The sequence below is a fragment of the Trachurus japonicus genome, chromosome 22 (assembly GCF_045865225.1).
Source record: "Trachurus japonicus isolate A0001 chromosome 22, Traja_1.0".
Taxonomy (NCBI): domain Eukaryota; kingdom Metazoa; phylum Chordata; class Actinopteri; order Carangiformes; family Carangidae; genus Trachurus; species Trachurus japonicus.
In genome coordinates, this window is record NC_140928.1 from 4,415,170 (window position 1) to 4,423,371 (window position 8,202).

Below are 8,202 nucleotides of genomic sequence, written 5' to 3' on the forward strand. Positions count from 1 at the left end.
CTAAATCCAGAGTCAGAGAAACTAGATCTGTTCAGTTATTCATGCTCTTATTTTGGCGGGTGTGTAAACATGTCTGCCTTCAAATTAAAAGTCATTAGTCGTGTTGAAAGGAAACCAATGCAACAGACCAGACAAACGGCTCCAAATGGGGAAAGCAAATACATAACCTACTGAAAAGCAGCAAATGCTTGGAAACGAGTCTAACGGTGCATTCAGGGACACCTTAATAATAGGCTAGCTGTGTGCTGCATTCAAGGACTGACTGACTGACTGCACCACAGCGGTTGGACTACGCTTCATTTCCGAGGTCACGAAGGATCCAAACAAGTGTCTCGACAACATATCCCAAGAACAAAAAAAGAAACGAATAACATCGTAGGCGACAGAAGCCGCGCATAGCGACACATCATGCATCAACTAGATCTTTAACATTTAGATTCATTCAAAGTTTCTGTGTCCAGCTTCACAAAACTTCATCTATTGATTCAGTATTGAAATTTGTTTATTTGGATAAAACCCCTTGAGATGTATCATCTTGTTTTCGAGGGGGTCCAAACATATAGACAAACATAGATTCAACAGACAAACATGTTCTCAACAATATAGAAAAACAAACAGACAAATAAACAAACAAAACAAACAAACCAAAAGACAAAAACAATAGTACAAACAAGGACAAACCACAGTTATTGTAACTACATTGGGACAAAACAAAACTACCATAGTAGGGCCACAAAGGTCAACACTGAGACTAAAATGACAGTATATAATGATTAGTAACAGATCAACAAATCAGAAATGCGTCTTCAGTGAAAACAGGAACAGGTCACCATGAGATGAGAAGACAGAGCTTGAAAATACCAAGAGAGGAACTGGATCTGATATTAGCAGGAAGGTTGTTCCAATCTGCAGGTGCTTTAAACATAAAAGCTCTTCTACCAAATGATTTAATGACATTGGGAACAGAAAAAAAGGGCTGCGATGAATGTCTGATATGATAACTTGTTGTATATGGTGTAAGATACTGCTGTAGATAGGATGGGTAATTAAAATAAATGCATTTGTATATCAGCTGTAACCAGTGCATGTGTCTTCTCATGTTCAATGTTGGCCAGTTGAGTCTAGTGTACATTGTGATGAGTAAGAAAAAGACATCCAAGGACAAATCTACAGAGTCTGTTATAGGCTATGTTGAGTGAGGCAAGGTCTGATTTATGGGCACTTCGATATATAACATCACAATAATCTATAATTGGGAGTATACATTGAGTGGCCAGTTTCTTACGTACATTAAATGAGAAACAAGTACGAGAACGATACAACATATTAATCCCAAAATTGACTTTTCAGTGAAGACGGACAAAGTGGAAAACATTTCAACACAACACAAAAATTCAGAAAAACAAAACTCCTCCAGCTTCACGGTGATGGAGACGAGACAGAAGCCGCCGCTGCAGTTTCCTGCAGCCGACCCACTTTCTGCTGTTCAGCTGCTGAGTTCACTCCCACAGAGAGTGAGAGCAGCATGGAAACACTCCTGCACCGGTTGTAACCCTGTCTGAGCTCCACTTTAAAAACACATCATCACCGACACACACACCTACAGCTTCATGACGACGGGGAAAGAGAAGATGCAGCTCGCCGACCCGGAGGACACGATTATCTCTGCCGTCGATGCTCTTTTATCTGATTTCACAGCAGCAGGAGTGAAACATCCTCACAACTGCTGCTCTGATTGTCATGAAACTTCACCGTGCAAAAGTTCACGCCGCAGTTCCTCTCCTGACCACTAGAGTGAGTCTCCAAATAGTGAGTCAGCATCCAAGTCTGGTGTCTCTAACCCTCCTCTCCTCCATGTACATTTGTTTTCAACAACGAAGGCATCTCGTTTCTGCTGATGTCTCTGTAAAATCTACGACAGCTAACAAGGCCATTGGTGGGAAGATAAACTATTTCTAAAAAGTCCAACTCAATACCTTCGGGAGGCAGTGATCGGACAAAACGATTTACGGCACTCAGACCAGAGGAGACGGCACACATCTGAGGAGTCTATAAATTAGCATTGAGTTGTTACAGCTACACTATCTAGAAGAAAAAAAATCCGCAAAGAGAAACACTACCGCTTCTGTCCACAGGGGTCGCCAAAATCAATATAAAATGAAAGTTCTTTGTAGTTGCTTTAACCAACACAATTAGTACTCCAAAGCTGTTTAATTAATGTATAAATCCTGCATAATTCCTCTTTAAAATGTCCTTTTTAAAGCAGAAGTAAGCGATCCGGTCATTTTGGCTAACTTCCTGTCAGCAGATGGAGTTAGCAGTCCCCGCCCTCGTCCCTACGTCACCACATTCACGCGCATCCCTTGGCTGCACACACAGAGAGGGCGGTCCTCCTATGCTGTTCTCTCTCCTCATTGGATAAAGGCTGTAGGATACAAGGAAAGTTTTCTCCTCGGCTTACAGCAGAGCAGAGTGACTTATTATATTAACACAAACATTCCGCTTACTTCTGCTTTAACCAACACAATAACCGCAAAGCTGTTTAATTAAAGTAAAAATCCTGCATAATTCCTCTTTAAAATGTCCTTTTTAACTTTTGCATGTGAACGTGAATGTGTGGTTGACATCACAGAGGTTATGTCCATCTTTATCTCATTTTATATTTACATATTTTGCCGACATTTGAACTAAATCATAAAAGACGTTTGTTACATATTGTTATGTTTTTATTGGCTCCTTCCTCTTTTACAAGATTTGCAGAAACAAAACATGAGAGTGTAAAACTGCATTTTACAGCTGTAAACGGGTCCTATAATGTGAATAAAGTCTTTTTTCTATCCAGATACACTCGCATGTTAAAGTTACACCTGTGTAGAAGAATTACAGAAACAAACACTAGTCTCTTTGTCTGTTTGATTGTATTCTATCTGCCGCTACTTTGCATTTCAGAGCAAACGTCTGACTGGTTGAACATCAGACGAATGTGACAGAAATAACCCCCCACCCCCCCACCCCCGACTCGATGAAGCGAACACAGTGTGTGATAGTAAATGTTTAGTAGACGTAGACGACGGTGTGTTTGGGTGCAGCGGTGAAGTGTAGGAGTTTCCCCCGTCTCAGCTGCTCTGACAGTCAGACACTGAGCTCAGTGTTGGAGACTCTGAGCCTCCTACTGTCTGCATCCAGATGGACAGGAAGAAACCCCGGGTCAGAGTCTGGCCTCACACCTGCTGCACACACACACACACACACACACACACACACACACACACACACACACTGAAAACACAGAGATTCCTCTCTAACACACACACACACACACACACACACACACAGAAACCCACCTGATCATTTTCAGCATCAATTAATCTGTTTCTATCACAACATCCTCTCTTACTTCCTGAATGAGACACTTTAGACCCTAAGCCCCGCCTCCCCCATCGCTGTGTCACTGCATTTTCTAATTGCGTCCGAACACAATCAACGTGACGGTTTTATCTTTACACTGCCAGCGGATCCTCAGCTCCTCGTCTCGTCTCGGCTCTATGATGACAGGATGGCTCATGACAAGCTGCGGCCATGATATGAAATGGTACAGCTACACTTCCTGTCTCCTAAAGTGGGCGTGGTCACCCGTCCTCTCACCTCACCTTATGTTGTGAAGTATGTGTGTGGCTTTATAAAAGTTGTCGGTATTTGTATGTTCTTATGATAACATTAAATATTTAACAGTTTAACAGTCATATTTAGCATTAAGAAAATTTGTTAGTGCGGGCGTTCACAAACGTTTGTTGACGTTACCGAAGACATGTGTTAGACACAGAGACAGGATTGGAACAAAGTTCATTTTCTCCTGATGTGTCCGTGTTAAATTTGTCCATTTTAGTATCAAAACATTCAGAAGACATGTGTCTTGTGAAAAATGAGTCCAATATTTACTTCAGTAACTATGGAGCGAAAGAATCGACCGTAATCTGAACTCACGTTCACTTCTCCCATTGGAGTCAATAGACTCAAGACCTGCTGCTGCTGCTGGTCTCCTAAAGGGGGCGGAGTCATGGGCTGCTGGTCTCCTAAAGGGGGCGGAGTCATGTTCTGCTGGTCTCTTAAAGGGGGCGGAGTCACGGGCTGCTGGTCTCCTAAAGGGGGCGGAGTCATGGGCTGCTGGTCTCCTACAGGGGGCAGAGTCATGGTCTGCTGGTCTCCTAAAGGGGGCGGAGTCACGGTCTGCTGGTCTCCTAAAGGGGGCGGAGTCATGGGCTGCTGGTCTCCTAAAGGGGGCGGAGTCATGGTCTGCTGGTCTCCTAAAGGGGGCGGAGTCATGGAGAAACCCACGGGACACAGAGACAGGAAACTGACCCATAGTGGAGCGTCTTGATTTGTAAACCGTCTTTGGGTCAGATAGTTAGCCTGCTAAGTGGCTAAGTATCGTCTGAAGGATGAAGCCGCTGAACTGAGACACAGCTCGAGTACCATGATGGTGAGAGGAGGAAACATGAACGCCACGTTTGAACCTCAGATCCGGATCCTTCTTTTTTTTGCTCTACTCTCTTATCGTGATGATTTATACATATTTTTCTCTCATGTGCTAATAAATAAACCAAATCCAATAAAACCAGACTCAGACGGATCAAAACAGTTAGTGTAGTTAACATCTTGCATTTGTTTATGCCAGTGGTTCCCTAACTCTTCCAACTCTGGGTCCATTTAAAGACGTTAAAAAATGACGGCGGCACCACATCTGACCCCAGTTTGGGCACTGTTTATTTTAACAGTAACCGATTAAACACTCAGGACTGAAACTGCAACCAGGACGAGCTCATCAACAGAAAAAATAGGCTTCAACTTTAGCTGTTACCTTTAATTTCATCATTTGTCAAACAACAACAATATTCAGATCAGATCAGAGGAGATTCGATGTGATAAACCTACAGTAACAATCTCTGTGGAAGAACCTGGTGAATTCCTTTAACGCTTCCACTGCAGATAAAATAAATAAATAAATAAAAAAACCAGGACACATGCAGAGCATCGACACTTTGAACATGAATTAATGAAGCAACAACAAGGATTAGGGAGGAGGCGTGACCCACGAGTCAATGAGAGGCATCAGATCAGGCTAATGAGCTGGAGAGACTGGAACCAATGGCAATAAAAATTTCACAATCACTAATCTGTGACAGACACGGCTGTGAGAGCTTGTTTGTGTGTGTGTGTGTGTGTGTGTGTGTGTGTGCGCGTGTGAATACTAAATCTTTATCCCTTGATTACTATGCAGCTGCTGACTTTTCCAACCCGCCTTTGAAGTGAGGAGCTCCAGAGGAGAGAGAAAGAGAGAGAGAGGAGGGAGAGCTTTGATGTGAGCGTTAGATTAGGATGAATAAAAAAAAAAAATGGATGAAGAGCAAAAAGAAGAAGAGGAGGAAGAAGACGCCACACAGCAGCAGCGGCGGCGGCGGCGGCGGCGGTGGAGGCGAAGGCCACGTTGTTAGCGCTCATTAAGCAGAGATATGAGAGGACGAACGTGCTGCTTTGTAGTTTTCTTTTTCTTCTCTTTGAGCAGATGAATAAAAGGAGCGCCCCTCGGTTCGCTGTGAGGTCACTCATTAATGTGGCTAATTGCTTTCTGGGCTCCACATGTGTGTGTGTGTGTGTGTGTGTAGATTATTATTTCTGCATCACCACAGCTGAATGCTGCGTTCACTGTCCTGGTTAATAAATAAATGAACTCCAGCAGGATTAAACCCTCTGTAGTCGTAATAAATAAATAAATAATAATGCTATATTTGAAACATGTTTTTTTTCCCCTGCTCTGATTTTCTCTCCTTTTCTGAAGCAGCCGTTTTTTTTGGTTTTGTTTTGTTTTGTTATTTTCTTTCCCTCCCACAGAAAAAAAATCTGAAAAGTCTGGTCTCACGTCCTGTGGGAGGGAAACACACAAAGCTTCTCTAAAACAATGACGAGCAGCTCGCTCGTCTGTTCAGACTGAAAACACCTCCTCCTCCTCCTCCTCCTCTCTGACTGCTCGACCCGACCCGACCCGACCTACCACAGCCTCCAGAGATGAGTCATTACATTGATCAGTTGACTGACAGAACATCCATTATTTAATCAATTTACTAATTAATCAATCATCCTGAAGCATCTTTTAAATGCAACAAAGGCACAATTCTTGAGGGATCTGATGTTGCTGTTTGTTATACATGAGAATATAGAAAGAGTTGTGTTTAAAGGGACAACGAGGAGTTTCTCCATCGGCAGAACGAAAAATTCCGCGACAATAAAAAAGTCTCATATTAATGTGGATGAATCTCCGTTACCACTTGTTAATGGGCCCATTTTCGATAAATATATCGTTTTGTCTCTATGGTTATTTTGTTATTATTAGTGGTGGTGGAAATGCTGGGCGAGCCGACCAGCGTTTCTTTACTGTCGGTTTCGTGGCGAGTCATGAGAATAACGCCGCCGAATCACCGTTTATGGTGGGAACTACAACGGTATGTGATCGTCTTCCAACCTCTGACTTTAATTCTTGATGAATGAAAACATGAGTCTGTCTTGCACCGGTCAAAGAATTTCACGGTGCGGAGGCTCATAAATGTAGTGAGAAAACACTTTGCTTTTCCAAAACTCCTCGTTGTCCCTTTAAGTCTGAGTATGAAAAAACTATGGAGGTATTATTGTTACTTTATTATTTGCAAATGCATATCTCAATCTGTGTGTGCGTAATCAGATTTGTAAATGCGTAACACAATCCTTATTTATTCAGATTTGCAAGTGAAGACAAATCTGTAAATACATACACAGATCTGTAAGTGTACATAAATTAATGTGTATGCTAATCTGTACAGGTGTGAACAGATACGTAGATATATGTGTAAATGTTTGTCATCAGTTACAGCCGAGGTGGCAGTCGACAAACCACCATGGGTATCCAATTACAAATACTGCTGGCTTTGTTGTCTTCGTTTACAGCCATTGTCCCTCTAATTTCAGGATTTAAACTGTGATTGTCTTTGCTGTTGCTCAATGAGAGTCTTTTCTGCAGCTTTGGGACCTGAATGGTCGGGTATGTACTGTGCAAAAGGAGGCAGAGCTGAACGTGTAAGTCGACAAAGTGGACAAAGACAAGACAAGACGACACCACCCAGGGCCGGCCCTAGGATTTTGGTGGCCCCCTAAACAAGATTTTTGTTTGTGGCCCTGCACTCTAAGCACAAACACCAAATCACTGGTTAAAACTGAATACAGACGTGTTTATGCCCTCTGAGGTTTGAGGCCATTTTCTCGACTTTTACATATTTTCTTAAATTTATCTTTTTAAGATACTTGCAGATGTAACAATACTCAAGTGTTTTATGTCTAAATATTAGAACCTCCGCTGTAAGCACACTGAGGCCAGTTTGTCCTAGAACACTGTAGAAAGAAATAATTTAGGCCAAATGCTGGAAATTTGAGGCCTGCTTTTGGAAAAATGTCAAATCCCTTGTGAAAACACTCCTTCAGTCATGAGAATGAACTGTGTTTTGGTGCTTGAAATAGGATATGAATACAGCAATAGATAAGTGTAGAAAACAAGTGTAAAATGAAATTTTGTCAGATTGCTTTTTGAACACAAATGTTGTCATTCTGCCGTTCTATTTTCACCAAATGTCTCAAATGTGAGATAAAAGAAGCTGAATATTGACTTCACATTACATATAAAGCTCATAGCTGCACGTGCAGACCTCAGGATGTTTAAATGACTTGATGAACCCCGGTACCTTTCTGATCATGTGGCCCCCCACCTAACGGCTGTGGCCCTAAACAACCGCAGAGAGGGTTTATGCCAGGGGCCGGCCCTGACACCACCCTGTTCACTGTCTGAGTTTTGTTTTAGCATGATAACATTTCCAATACATGAGACGATACAAGCTGATGGGAACGTCAGAGGTTTCAATGAACGGAATAAGGTCAAATTTTGACACAAAGTCAGAAGATAACCAAAGAACATGAACATCCATCCAGATGTTGTCGACATATTTCCATCATTTCCAGCCCCAAAGTGGATAAAACAAAAGTCAAAGGATCTTTAAACTCAGTTGGATTCACAGAACTTCCTGTAGAAACCGGTCAGTGATGGTTTTAAACCAGCTACTTCAGCTGCGTTAAGACTGAAAACCACCCTGAACTCCAGAGCCGACGACATGTGGCGTTCACCGA